Consider the following 15,380-nt stretch of genomic DNA (forward strand, 5'->3'; position numbering starts at 1 on the left):
AAGGGAATTATAGAAAAAGGTGTTTACAAGAGCCTTGCCGGAAGTAAGCAATTTGAGGAAATTGTACGCAAGCAAGGAAGACACCGGAAGAATCAAGGTGTTGGTTTTGAACGAAAGTTCAATGCCAATGGAGTTGAGTGGGAAGAAGATCAATACCCCAAGACGAAGTTTGTTCCTCAACAAGAGAAGTATGATCCTACTTCTTTCAAAGGGACACAAGCTCAAGATGATCTTCCACCACAAGACCACAAGCTAAAAGGCAAGGACAAGCTTCAAGAGGAAATTGATGCATTTGAAGAAGCACCTAAGGCCTTGGTCAAGTGGGTTCCCAAGACTACATCAAGTTCTACTTCATCAAGTACAACTACAACTCCAAGGATTCCCATCAAGATGGTGTGTATCCAGAAGAAGAACTAGAGAGTTCTTGAGGGTGACTCCGCCAACATACTTCACTCTTATCATTTTGGCGAGGAAAAGTGCAAACAACTTCCATATCTTGCACTAGTTCAAGAAGTCACAAACCCTCTTGTTGGTAAGACAAGGGACAAGGTAACCTAATGCTTTCATGGACATCATCTTGTGTATGCATCACTCTATGTCTATGGTTATCCTTGTTTGTTCCTTGTGGGACTAACCCGCGTAGGTATTGAAACTGCAACTCACTCCAAAGGATTGCTCCGAATGATCTACATCAACATTGAGCATCTACATCTTCAACACCTACATGAAGTCATCATCGACAAAACCCAAGGTTAGTTCATCCCTCTTAGGGGGGATATCACATCTAGGGGGAGCTTTACTCTAATCAGTTGAGCTAAAGCAACTCTAATGGTGTGAATACAACAATGCTTTATGTAAAAGTGGTAACCACACTTGTGCTTAAACGATGAGTATGACCTATGATCAAATGTTCTCATTTGACTCCTAAGTCAATATACTCATATATAGATGACCGAGTCATCGCCAAATTGCTTGATAGATGCTAGATATTGTGTGAGCATGTTGGTCTCACCGAGTTTGTGTAATCGGTCTCACCGAGATTACGTTATGCCCTAACCCTAGTGATATCGGTCCCACCGAGTTGACATGTCAGTCCCACCGAAATGCCTAACGGTCACATTATGAACCAAATCGGTCTGACCGAGTTCTTTGAATCGGTCCACCGAGTTTGGTGATTTGTGTGTAACGGTTAGATTTTGTGTGGAGGCTATATATACCCCTTCACCCACTCTTCATTCATGGAGAGAGCCATCAGAACATGCCTACACTTCCAACACATATTTTCTGAGAGAGAACCACCTACACTTGTGTTCAGGCCAAGATATTCCATTCCAACAACACATAAATCTTGATCTCTAGCCTTCCCAAGTTGCTTTCCACTCAAATCTTCTTTCCACCAAATCCAAATCCTATGAGAGAGAGTTGAGTGTTGGGGAGACTATCATTTGAAGCACAAGAGCAAGGAGTTCATCATCAACACACCATTTGTTACTTCTTGGAGAGTGGTGTCTCCTAGATTGGCTAGGTGTCACTTGGGAGCCTCCGTCAAGATTTTAGAGTTGAACCAAGGAGTTTGTAAGGGCAAGGAGATCGCCTACTTCATGAAGATCTACCCTAGTGAGGCAAGTCCTTCATGGGCGACGACCATGGTGGGATAAACAAGGTTGCTTCTTTGTGGACCCTTCGTGGGTGGAGCCCTCCGTGGACTCGCGAAACCGTTACCCTTCGTGGGTTGAAGTCTCCATCAACGTGGATGTACGATAGCACCACCTATCGGAACCACGGATAAAAAATCTCCGTGTCAACATTGCGTTTTCTCCCTCAAACTCCTCCCTTTACCTTCATATGCAATTGTTTTACATTCCGCTGCTATACTCTTAGAATTGCATGTGTAGGTTGATTGCTTGACTTGTACTAAGTTGCTAAAATCTGCCAAGAACTAAAATTGGGAAAAGGCTAGATTTTTATTTGGTTAAGTAGTCTAATCACCCCCCCTCTAGACATACTTTCGATCCTACAGTTAGCTTAGCATTTGATCGTTTAGTATATTGCTATTGCTTTCTTCATGGCTTATACATGTTCCTATGACTATGAGATTATGCAACTCCCGAATACCGGAGGAATACTTTGTGTGCTACCAAACATCACAACGTAACTAGGTGATTATAAAGGTGCTCTACAGGTGTCTCCGATGGTACTTGTTGAGTTGGCATGGATCAAGATTAGGATTTGTCACTCCAATTGTCGGAGAGGTATCTCTGGGCCCTCTCGGTAATGCACATCTCTATAAGCCTTGCAAGCAATGTAACTAATGAGTTAGTTGCAGGATGATGCATTACGAATCGAGTAAAGAGTCTTGCCGGTAACGAAATTGAACTAGGTATTGAGATACCGATGATCGAATCTTGGGCAAGTAACATACAGATGATAAAGGGAACAACGTATGTTGTTACGCGGTTTGACCAATAAATATCTTCATAGAATATGTAGGAGCCAATATGAGCATCCGGGTTCCGCTGTTGGTTATTGACTAGAGATGAGTCTCGGTCATGTCTACATAGTTCTCGAACCCGTGGGGTCCACACGCTTAACGTTCGGTGATGATCAGTATTATGAATTTATGTGTTTTGATGTACCGAAGGTTGTTCAGAGTCCCGGATGAGACCATGGACATGACGAGGAGTCTCGAAATGTATGAGACGTAAAGATCGATATATTGGAAGGCTATATTCGGACATTGGAAAGGTTCGGAGTGGTTCGGGTATTTATCGGAGTACCGGAGAGTTACGGGAATTCGCCGGGGAGTATATGGGCCTTATTGGGATTTAGGGGAGAGAGGGGCTGCCTAGGGCAGGCCGCGCGCCCCCTCCTTCCTTCTCTTCTCTCTTCCCCTTCCTTCTCTCCTACTCCTACTACTTGGAAGGGGGGGGGGGAATCCTACTCCTGGTGGGAGTAGGACTCCGCAGGGCGCGCCATAGTATAGGGCCGGCCCTCCCCCTCCTCCACTCCTTTATATACGGGGAAGGGGGCACCCCATAGACACACAAGTTGATCATTGATCTCTTAGCCGTGTGTGGTGCCCCCCTCCACCATAATCCACCTCGGTCATATCGTCGTAGTGCTTAGGCGAAGCCTTGCGCCGGTAGATTCATCATCACCGTCATCACGCCGTCGTGCTGACGAAGCTCTCCCTCGAAGCTCCACTGGATCGTGAGTTCGTGGGACGTCACCCAACTGAACGTGTGCAGATCGCGGAGGTGCCGTACGTTCGGTACTAGGATCGGTCGATCGTGAAGACGTACGACTACATCAACCGCGTTGTCATAATGCTTCCGCTTTTGGTCTATGAGGGTACGTAGACAACACTCTCCCATCTCGTTGCTATGCATCACCATGATCTTGCGTGTGCGTATGAATTTTTTCGAAATTACTATTCCCCAAGAGTGGCATCCGAGCCAGGTTTATGCGTAGATGTTATATGCACGAGTAGAACACAAGTGAGTTGTGGGCGATAATAGTCATACTGCTTACCAGCATGTCATACTTTGATTCGGCGGTATTGTTGGATGAGGCCTGGACCGACATTACGCGCATGCTTACGCGAGACTGGTTACACCGACGTGCTTCGCACACAGGTGGCTGGCGGGTGTCAGTTTCTCCAACTTTAGCTGAATAGAGTGTGCCTACGCCTGGTCCTTGTTGAAGGTTAAAACAACACATACTTAACAAAAAATCGTTGTGGTTTTGATGCGTAGGTAAGAACGGTTCTTGCTCAGCCCGTAGCAGCCACGTAAAACTTGCAACAACAAAGTAGAGAACGTTTAACTTGTTTTTGCAGGGCATGTTGTGATGTGATATGGTCAAGACATGATGCTAAATTTTATTGTATGAGATGATCATGTTTTGTAACAGAGTTATCGGCAACTGGCAGGAGCCATATGGTTGTCGTTTTATTGTATGAAATGTAATAGCCATGTAATTGCTTTACTTTATCACTAAGCGGTAGCGATAGTCATAGAAGCAATAGTTGGCGAGACGACAACGATGCTACGATAGAGATCAAGGTGTCGCGCCGATGACGATGGAGATCATTGTCGGTGTCAAAACAGCCGGATCTCGGGTAGGGGGTCCCGAACTGTGCGTCTAGGATCGATGGTAACAGGAGATGGGGGACACGATGTTTACCCAGGTTCGGGCCCTCTCTATGGAGGTAATACCCTACTTCCTGCTTGATTGATCTTAATGAATATGAGTATTACAAGAGTTGATCTACCACGAGATCGTAATGGCTAAACCCTAGAAGTCTAGCCTGTATGACTATGGTAATGTGTATATGCTTTCCGGACTAACCCCTCCGGTTTATATAGACACCGGGGAGGATCTAGGGTTTACATGGAGTCGGTTACATAAGAAGGAATCTTCATAGTTGGTCGCCAAGCTTGCCTTCCACGCCAAGTAGAGTCCAATCTGGACACGGGTACAGTCTTCGGCCTTCGTGTCTTCATAGCCCATCAGTCCGGCCCACAAATAATAGGCCGGATGCCCGAGGACCCCTTAGTCCAGGACTCCCTCAGTAGCCCCGAACCAGTCTTCAATAGCGAGGTGTTCGGCACGCATATTGTCTTCGGCATTACAAGGCGGATTCCTCCTTCAATGATCTCCAAGTAATGTATTCGGCCATTGATCCAATGCCGCCTCCTTGGCTTCTGCACGTTAAATAATCTTCGTCCTCCACGTGTCAAGCGAATGTGGAAAGTCAGGGTATTTTTGCGAATAACACCCCCTCCACGCAAGGAAGAGCGCCTATTTAAAGAGATTGGATCCTAGATCCATTCACGCAGAAGAAATCCCCAGAGCCTGCTTAGGAGAAACCATTACAGCATGGCTAGTGTTCCCAGCTCCTCCGTTCATCCCAGCCCAGAGAAAGGCGAGTGGGAGAGGTGTTCTATGTCTCATAGCCAATTGACGAATTTGCAAACGCAGGGATTCCTTCCCCCTGCAGATCTAGTCCCTGTTCGAACGGGGCTAGCTTCCTTTAATGAGGTGACTCAGGCAGAGGACTTCCCCAATCTGTCCGGGGGAGAGCGAGTGTGTTTTCTCCCCTATCTGCTAAGAGGCGTTGGATTTCCAATCCATCCGTTCCTCCGAGGGCTTCTTGAGTACTACGGCCTCCAGCTGCACAACTTCACTCCAGCCTCTATTCTGCACATTGCGGGTTACGTCACTTTATGCGAACTATTCCTATGCGTCGATGCTCATTTCGAGTTGTGGAGGAAGTTGTTCTGTCTCGTCCCGTGCAACCACAAAGGGTCAATATTTGAAGTGGGCGGAGCCGAAGTATGGCGCGTCGCTGATACCGGATATCCAGCCGGCACACCAAGGAAGGCACCTGATGAATGGCCCTCCGAATGGTTCTATATTGAGGACGTTACGCTTCACGACCCGGTTTGAAAGGGTCTTCCTGAATTTGCGAGCGTCCCGCTGAAGAAACGCCACAGTTGGCGTCCCCGGAGCCTTGAAGAGGAAGACGGTGCGGAGGTTTGCCAGCTGATGAGCAAGATAAATGAGCTCGCTCAGTCCGGACTCATAGTGATCAAGGTTATGGCGATCTCCATAGCGCGAGGGGTTCATCGGCTCCAATACAGAGGGCTTCCAATGTGGCACTACAAAGGGGAGGATGACGCCTCTTGCTGTGGCCGGAAAGGTCCGGATACCCCCGCCGCTTTGGCTAAGATATTAGCCGAGGGGAGGAAAAGGAATTTCTTCACATCAAACTCAGAGACGGGTACTCTATGTTTAGCCCTCCTAGTTGGGTAAGGCCCAACTCCTCTGTTTTTACTCCTTCCATCTCCGAATTGCCTTTGATAAATTTCTAGTTTGTTTGCTTATGACAGCACTGGCAAAAGGTCATCGAGGGACTTCATAGTCCCGCCCCACAGCCGGAGAACCACAACCGGGAGCTTGATCCCGGGTTTGAAGAGGATCCGGATATATTTGTGGTGCTCGCGGAGGGGGTGTTTTACCAGACGAGCCATGATGGCACAGAAGTAGCCATCATCGCTGACTACCCTGGTCTTCTTCTTGCTTCACAGGTAAGTAATCAAGAAACACCTTCTCTGAAAGGGTGCTCTTACTCTGCCTCACCCACTGCATTGTCGAGCATTCTACAGGGGAGGCGTTCGATGATACCAAGGAAGTCGGTTCCTGCGCCGGGCAGGCCTTCGAATAGGAGGGCCGGTGAAGGCACCGCCGGGCCTTCATCGAGGAGGTACGGATAAATATATTTTTTAGAGGCCATATCCAACTGTGACCTATGCGCCTGTTTGATTACAGGAAAAAGGTTCGCCGAACTATGTCCGGGGGTCCGGCCGGCCGCGCTCCCAACAACCAAGATTTAGATCCAGTCGGGGAGACGGGGGCCGATGTAGGAACAAAGCCGGACTGCCCTTCGGCCGAGGGTTCGGACAATATGTATGTTACCAACTCGGAAGTAGAGAGCGCCATGAATCATTGGTGTAGCAGGGCTGTTTTACGAGACCCGAAGTTCTCGGACGAGGCATTTAATGCCTTTAGCTCGGGCGACACATACATCCGAGCTGCTCGAGACGGGCTTAGAAAAGCCATGAGGCAATATCTGACAGATGTGCAGGTAAGTTTTCTTTGTCAAAAAAGGATAGCCATATAGCCGTAGCCCCCGAGACTGAAAGCAGTTGGCACAACTGATTTAAGGATCGTTGAACTACCTGGTCCTCACAGAGAAGAATGATCTGCTAGCCCAAGAGCTAGAGCATTTGAACAAGACACGCTCGATTTCATCCGAGACAAAGTTGTAGAATTTGGACCTATGGTTGACCACAACGAGTTCAGACTTCTTGTGACGACGCACTACCTCCACACCAGACATGACAGCACCCGTGTGTGTCGTGTGGCCTGTGCGTTGGTCGAAACCAAACTCAAAGACTTTGGTGATGCAAAACCTCCCAGCTCCCAAGTAGACAAAGCTGCAATCCACCATCGCCCAGACCTGAGGCAGATCGTCAAGGTGTGGCCAACTGTACACCAAAGGTCGACCCCTCTTGGAGAGAATATGGGAGATGATATCCATTGCACAAAAGGGGTGGCCTTCATCATTAGCAATACCAAACACGAGGTTGTCGAGCTCTGGCACATGCACGACACGATCTAAGAATGGCAGCCTCCAGGAGTCGGCCTTGAACCACTTGCGACTGGCCGTGTTGAAGCAGTAGGTGCCGAGGCTTTCTTCTCCGGAGGAGACAACAAGAATTCTATCACCTTCAACGTCAAGCAGCGCATGGGAATTGACTATGCAATTGTCAGCATAGGCAGGTGGTGACGGTAGCTTGAGCTAGTTCTGGCCTTTCATCGTCCTGCCATTGGAAGGGTCACAGTACATGAGTACCTCGAAGTTGTAGGGATCGTAGCTGGAAGGGAACCTTCCCATGACGTAGAAGACATCAGCACGTTCATGGTCAGAGGCTTCGGGGTTAGTGGTGGAGAAGCTGATGGGCCTGCTCCCCTTGGGACTGTTGAGGTGTGGAATTGGCTGGAGGGAACCGGCGTCCATATTGTATAGGACGGTGTGCCCCTCAGTGTCCACGCAGAGGATCTTGCTAGCGCCGCTGCTGCCTCGTCCATAGAAGGGCAGGAAATCCATACTTTTGTTGTCTGGGATGGACCGTTCGAACCTGAGCCTGGGCGGAGGAATCAGCGAGACGGTCTCCATCCATGGTGGCACCACTCCTGGTGATTGCCAATCCATATTGATCTTGGATTTTTCTGCCACCCGTGCTTCCGCCGTGGATCCATAGAAGAGATGCTCGCCGGCCTTGATTCGACTCACCATATACCAGGTGCTGCCACTTCCATACTGCATCACAACATTCATGAACTGCCGCGCCTTCATCGCTCACCACTCCTACCAACAAAGAGAGATCGCGAATTAGATGATGAATGATACCCCAGAAACCAAGCACTTCCACGGAAACTAATAAGATGGACCAGGGAAATAAAACGGGTAAGAGAAATAAGGAGTAATACCTAGGCAGACAGATTCAAGTCTCTTCTACCTCCAATTCCACGGGACGACCACGACGACGATGACGGCGGTGGTAGCGGCTGGGATAGGATGCGAAAGAGATGAGGTGACTTTCCCCCCTATATCTGACGTCCATTCAAGATCTAACGGAGGCAATTGGCCCAAGGGGAAGACAACTCCCTATTTAGATTCTCACAAGGGCGATGCTAGGCGCCGGCGCACCGGCGCAATTTCGGCCGGTCCACCTAGAGCCGTTCGATCTGGACAGGCATAACCGTCAGATCTGTCCTCTCCCCTTTCGTCATCCTCCCCCACGGAAAAAAGAGGAGAAAAAGCTAGCGCCACCGCCGCCGCTCGCTGGATCCCGCACACAGATCCAGACCCATGATGCCCTCGTTTTAGACCACCACTGCCCTTGCTCGCCGCCTCGCTGCCGCCAGCCGCAGCACCATCTTCGTCGCCTCTTGCGTTCCTCACCGGATCCATAGATGCAACTACGTATACGACGAGGTTGCAGCTCCGGTGGTGACGGTCGCCGGGCGCAACACTCGTCAGCAAGCTCGCAGTGTACCTCGCCTCGGTTGCCGTCCATGGTTGTAGCACTCTGGTGCGTCGCCCCGCCCTCGCTATGGACGCTCGCTACATGAGTTTCCAAGAACAAAATGGCCACCAGTCGCACCATAAAACGAATGTAGCAAATGAACATGTCAGTCGTACCAAAAAAGCATCCATGGTTGTAGCAAAAACATTGTTGTCATCGCCGCGGGTCGCAACTCGCCATGAATGGACGTAGCAAAAGCATTCGCCGGTTGTAGCAAAAATCAACGACGGTTCCAACAAAATCATCATCGTCGCCGTGACGGGTGCAGCTTCGCCGTGAATTGAACGTATCAAAAACATTTGCCAGTTGTAGCAAAAACGACAACGGTTGTAGCAAAAAATTCTAGTTCTGGCACAAAACCCACATGGTTGTAGCAAAAAAAATGTGTGCTGGCTCCAGCAAAACACAAAGCCGATGGTAGCAAAAAAATTGGCCGTTTCCACCAAAAATCCAAAGATGATGGTAGCAAAAAAAGATCCATGGTTCCAGCAAAAAAATGAGATGGTGGTAGCAAAAATTGATGCTGATTCCAGCAGAAAAACAAAACCAATGTAGCAAAAAGAAATTGGGGGTTGTTTCCCGCACATGACAACGCTGCCCGGTGGCCGCCGGCGATGCTGTGGCTGGTGGCAGCAATTCTATGGCCGGTTGTAGCACGTGTGGATGCGGGCTCCAACAAAAATTCTTGCACGCGCAACCATCACCAGGGAAAGGTGGAGCTACGGCCATGGCGGGTTGCAGGCTCGCAGCACCATAGGACACAAAAAGAAAGGGAAGAAGAGGGGGGAGCGCAGGGCCACAAGGGCAACTCCAGAAAAGGGGGGCCGGGGTGGGCATCAGCTACAGCCACCACATAGCAGAAGGGGAGGCGAGCCTCATTGATGTCTCGATGGTGGCAGCCATGGCGGAGAAAGGGGGTGTGGGGAAAAGAATCAGAGAAGGGAGATGATGGATGGGTGCGTGGATGGATAAGGGAAAGGTGGGCGGTGCGCGGGTCCCATAGGACACAGCGTAGTACAACGTGCGAGAAGCAGGAAGCGTTCGATCAATGTGTTGCATCGTACGTGCCGCGTGCGACCGGCCCAATCTTCGGCCGGCGCACCGGCCACAAACGTTAATAAATTATAAAAGAATAACCGAACCTATTATGCAGAACTTACAGTGTTAAAGAAGCAAAAACTGAATAATTCACTACCACTTTTCATTAGAACATTTAGCATAGAAACTCTTTAGCACTTGGCATAAAAATTGAGAATCAGTGTAACAATTGTAGATGCACTCACATTTACAAGGCACTAACGATTACAAAGCACTTACAAATTATGCAATTTGACATCCTTAAAATCGGAGAGCTTGCTACTGACTTTACAACGGAATCGACCGGTGCGACAGATAACCAGAAAGGAATCCATGGAGGTCTTTAGTCTACACATCCCCTCCTCTGGTGGGGGGGGGGCATCCCCGTCCTCTCCCCCCTCGGCCGTTGTGTTGCTCGCTCTAAACCCTCTCCTTGGCGGAGCGACGTGGGAGACAACAAACTCGTTGAGCCTGATCGGAGCGTTGCCATGTGTTTCTGATAAGAAATTTGCTGCCGAAAACTGCGAAGTGTGGGCTGTTTTACCCTTGGTCCGATCCCTTTCGTTGGATACATGATGAACATCACATAGAGCCATAGAGGGGGCCAAGTTGTAGCGTGACTTGCTAGAGAGAAGTCTCCCGGTGTCTTATCATTTTCTTCTCCAGTTTTTTAGAATCACATGGTCACTTTATTGCACTATAGTGAGGAGTACAATAGAAGGATCCCATGGCTGAAAAAGCCAATATAATGACCATGGTCAAGGGAGAGAACACTCTTTACAAGATTCTTATGCGCCTTGTAGTTCAATGCTCCAGCGTCATGAATAAATCTTACTGAACTGAAGAAACTGAGTTGTATGCGCACATGCTCCCTTCATTGATGATCTTTACTATGTTGGATGCATCACATGAAATATCAAAAAAAGCACATACAATGTTGCCCTAGAACATAAGCACATTCCATCTAAACGTGTGTATACACACACATGATACATGTACATGATATATGTCAAATGCTCCCCCAGTTAACTGAAAATTCCATTGTTCCTTGCTCCGACTTGACTCATGTGACCATTCTTCAACTTTGGCCGCATGTCAGACCAGAGCCCGAGCACTGATAAAACCAAAGCCCTTTTGAGCTCCTTGGTGTAATATATCTACACGTTAGCATAGGGTGGTGTGTGTAAACATAATAGTAAGCATCAGGTGGACATTATGATAGTTCACAAGAACAAAAGTTAAATGAGATACATAGTGATGCGGAGCATCCTTCCATCATCCCCATGGACTCTACACCGACACATCAACTGCCACATGGACCTTTGACAAGAGCTAGAGCACGTGCTTTGGAAACCGAGGTGAACTCCTTCCTACTTAACTTGCATACGGATACATATGGAACATTGTTGCTACCTCACCAAAATACGCTATGTCTCATTAGGTACGAAGAGGGACACCCCCAAGAGGCTCAGGAGCATCCCCAAGGAGAAGAGGAACCACCCCAAGGCCACACGGACCAAGATGGAGTGCAACAGCAGCAACACAGGAAGTCCCAGGCGACCCCGTGCGCACGGGCCCCCGACACCCCGTGCCCACGGGCTACCCAGGGAGTTGGCGCTGGAGCACCCCGTGCGCACGGGCCTGTACCGTGCGCACGGGCCTCCCAGGATGGACGGCTGAGATCCCCAAACCGAGCCCTTCTTCATCTCATTCGACCCCAAGCTTATATAACCCGTACCTAGACCATATGTTAGGGTTAGCAAAGTTTTTTATAACACAAGAGGTCTTTGCTCATCTTCCTCCTCTTGGAGATCAAGACCTCCTCTAGGAGTAGCTCCTCTTGGAGATCAAGCCCTCCTTCTTGGGGAAGATCCTCTTGGATTTGAAGACCTCACCTAGTGGGAAGAACCTTATCCTAGTAGTATTTTCCTTGAATTGTTCATGTAATCTTGTGGATCTCTTGTATGCTACTCTAGTGGATGTGATATTGGGTTTGTTTGAGAGATTTGTGCTTTGTGTTCTTGGTGTTCTTCCTCCTTTTCCCCCTTCAAGTGTGAAAAGATCCCCTCTAGGGTTTCACCCTACAACATCTTGGTATCATGAGCAAGGTTGATTCACATCTTGGAGCCCCATCCCCCCATTTGCTAGCTTGATTTTGTTGTTTTTCGTCCAAATTCGAAAATCCCCACAAAAATAGCCCCAAACTTTTTTATTGCAATTTGTTGGATCTTGTGAGATTTGGTTGTTTTGGTCCACGAATTTGTTGTTTGGCAAGTGGATCTACCCATCTTCCAGCTTCCCCACCCTTCAATTCCTCGAAATCGGCCTTAGCTTTGAAGATACCCACGGATCCGGAGCTTTTCATCCGCTCCCAGAACACCCCGTGCGCACGGGCCCTCGAGACCCCGTGCACACGGGACCCCGTGCACACGGGCCTCACTTACTCCGTGCGCATGGACCATCCAGTAACTTTCGGCCATCTTTTGTTTTCCACCATTTTGTTGTTGGAAATATGCCCTAGAGGCAATAATAAATTGATTATTATTATTATTTCCTTGTTCATGATAATCGTTTATTATCCATGCTACAATTGTATTGATAGGAAACTCAGATACATGTGTGGATACATAGACAACACCATGTCCCTAGTAAGCCTCTAGTTGACTAGCTCGTTGATCAATAGATGGTTACGGTTTCCTGACCATGGACATTGGATGTCATTCATAACGGGATCACATCATTAGGAGAATGATGTGATGGACAAGACCCAATCCTAAGCCTAGCACAAGATCGTGTAGTTCGTTTGCTAAAGCTTTTCTAATGTCAAGTATCATTTCCTTAGACCATGAGATTGTGCAACTCCCGGATACCGTAGGAGTGCTTTGGGTGTGCCAAACGTCACAACGTAACTGGGTGGCTATAAAGGTACACTACAGGTATCTCCGAAAGTGTCTATTGGGTTGGCACGAATCAAGACTGGGATTTGTCACTCCGTGTAAACGGAGAGGTATCTCTGGGCCCACTCGGTAGGACATCATCATAATGTGCACAATGTGACCAAGGAGTTGATCACGGGATGATGTGTTACGGAACGAGTAAAGAGACTTGCCGGTAACGAGATTGAACAAGGTATCGGGATACCGACGATCGAATCTCGGGCAAGTACAATACCGCTAGACAAAGGGAATTGTATACGGGATTGATTAAGTCATTGACATCGTGGTTCATCCGATGAGATCATCATGGAACATGTGGGAACCAACATGGGTATCCAGATCCCGCTGTTGGTTATTGACCGGAGAACGTCTCGATCATGTTTGCATGGTTCCCGAACCCGTAGGGTCTACACACTTAAGGTTCGATGACGCTAGGGTTATAAATGAAGTTTTTATGTGATTACCGAATGTTTTTCGGAGTCCCGGATGAGATCCCGAACGTCACGAGGAGTTCCGGAATGGTCCGGAGGTAAAGATTTATATATGGGAAGTCCTGTTTTGGTCACCAGAAAAGTTTCGGGTTTTATCGGTAACGTACCGGGACCACCGGGAAGGTCTCGGTGGTCCACCAAGTGGGGCCACAAGCCCCGGAGGGCTGCATGGGCCAAGTGTGGGAGGGGACCAGCCCCAGGTGGGCTGGTGCGCCCCCCACCAAGGCCCAAGGCACAAGGGAGAGTGGAAGGGGCAAACCCTAGGCTCAGATGGGCCTAAGGCCCACCTAGTGGTGCGCCCCCCTCTCCCCTCCCCTTGGCCGCCCCTAGATGGGATCTAGGGGGCTGCTGCCACCCCTAGGGAGGGAACCCTAGGTGGGGGCGCAGCCCCTCCCCTCCCCCTATATATAGTTGAGGTTTGGGCTGTCCAATACAGATGAGTTCCTCTCTTTCCTGGCGCAGCCCTTCCCCTCTCCCAAGTCCTTCTCCTCTCCCGCGGTGCTTGGCGAAGCCCTGCAGGATTGCCACACTCCTCCACCACCACCACGCCGTTGTGCTGCTGCTGGATGGAGTCTTCCCCAACCTCTCCTTCTCCCCTTGCTGGATCAAGGCGTAGGAGACGTCACCGGGCTGTACGTGTGTTGAACACGGAGGTGCCGTCCGTTCGGCACTAGGATCATCGGTGATTTGGATCACGACGAGTACGACTCCATCAACCCCGTTCACTTGAATGCTTCCGCTTAGCGATCTACAAGGGTATGTAGATGCACTCTCCTTCCCTCGTTGCTAGATTACTCCATAGATTGATCTTGGTGATGCGTAGAAAATTTTGAATTTCTGCTACGTTCTCCAACATTTGTTTCCCAACCAACACTCGTGTTCCCGCGCACTATTTCGCGTGGTTGTTTGAGTTTTGGATCACGGTTTCTCTTGTGTCCTAAGGTGTTTCAGCTACTTAGGCGCATTTGGACATCATCATCGCCACCACTCGATCGTCAACTCGGACACCACACCGGCTTCAACAACTTCATTCTTACTGTAAGATCGGACAGTAACCTCGACGACTCTCACCTTTGCTTTTGCATTGATTACCCGAGCCTTTTGCGTTGCTTACCCATCGAGACTAGCGAGTTGAGAATTGCCGGGCCACGCTATTATGCACCGTAGTGATCTTGTTATCATCTTAGTGCCATAAGTATCTCCCGTGCATATCTTACATACTTGTCTCATATCATACTTGGCTCGAGCATCTAGCATAGTGAAAAAAAAGAGACAAGCTTTTAAGAAAAAAGAGGAAACACAAAGAGCTTATAAGCAATAGCATTGAGCCATTTTGCATATCATCTTGGTCATCGCATACATAGCATAGTCGGGACTGAAGACGGCACATTCCTCTTATAGGTTGGTGCACATGCGTATCTAGCCCATTTGAGAAATCGAGCTAGCGTCTCTCTAGCATTCGCACAACAAGAGCATTATCCGTGGTTGCACATTTTGAGCTCATCCCTTGGTTGTGCGGATCCCATATATCTTCCGTGCGTGTGTTCCTAGTGATATCCTTGGCTTTGATCTATTTGCTTTACTTGCATTTTTGTGAACCTTCTCAACCTTATCGATATCTTGACTAACATTTTCTTGAAAGTTTTGCCACCATCCTAACCAAGCTCCTCCATAAGCCTTTTACTTGTAGGTGTGAGAAACAAACCCGGTTCCAATTCTACTATTGAGGCATTACATGGAGTGACACTTGTTACATCCTCAATTCTCGGAAAAGGTAACTTCGGTATTGTTCTCTCATTTTCCTTCTCACCCCACTTGGTTATGATGGATAAGCCAAGTTCGTCGGCGAACCTGCTTTTCGTGGAGCAAGATGGTGATAACAACTACATCACCAAGGGCCACTTCTTCATCATGCAAAGGGCTCTCCATCAAGAAAGCGAGGCCTTGGGTGAACTCCTCGACCAACTCGCCGCCGACGTTCGTCAAGCGGAAGCAAGGAACCGAGACTACATCGACAACAAGTTCACTACACAAATGGAAGATCTCCGCAACATGATCGTGCGACGCCCGCCTTCCTCGTCTACTTCAACAAGACGGCGCCACTCAAGCCACTGCTCAAGTTGACACTCTTCGGACTACTCATCTTATGATACAAGTCCTCCCCTAGCTCGAGCCCCTCGCCGTGATGCTCCCCAAGATCGCCATTCTCAAGACAATCC

The sequence above is a fragment of the Triticum urartu genome, chromosome 2 (assembly GCF_003073215.2).
Source record: "Triticum urartu cultivar G1812 chromosome 2, Tu2.1, whole genome shotgun sequence".
Classification (NCBI taxonomy): domain Eukaryota; kingdom Viridiplantae; phylum Streptophyta; class Magnoliopsida; order Poales; family Poaceae; genus Triticum; species Triticum urartu.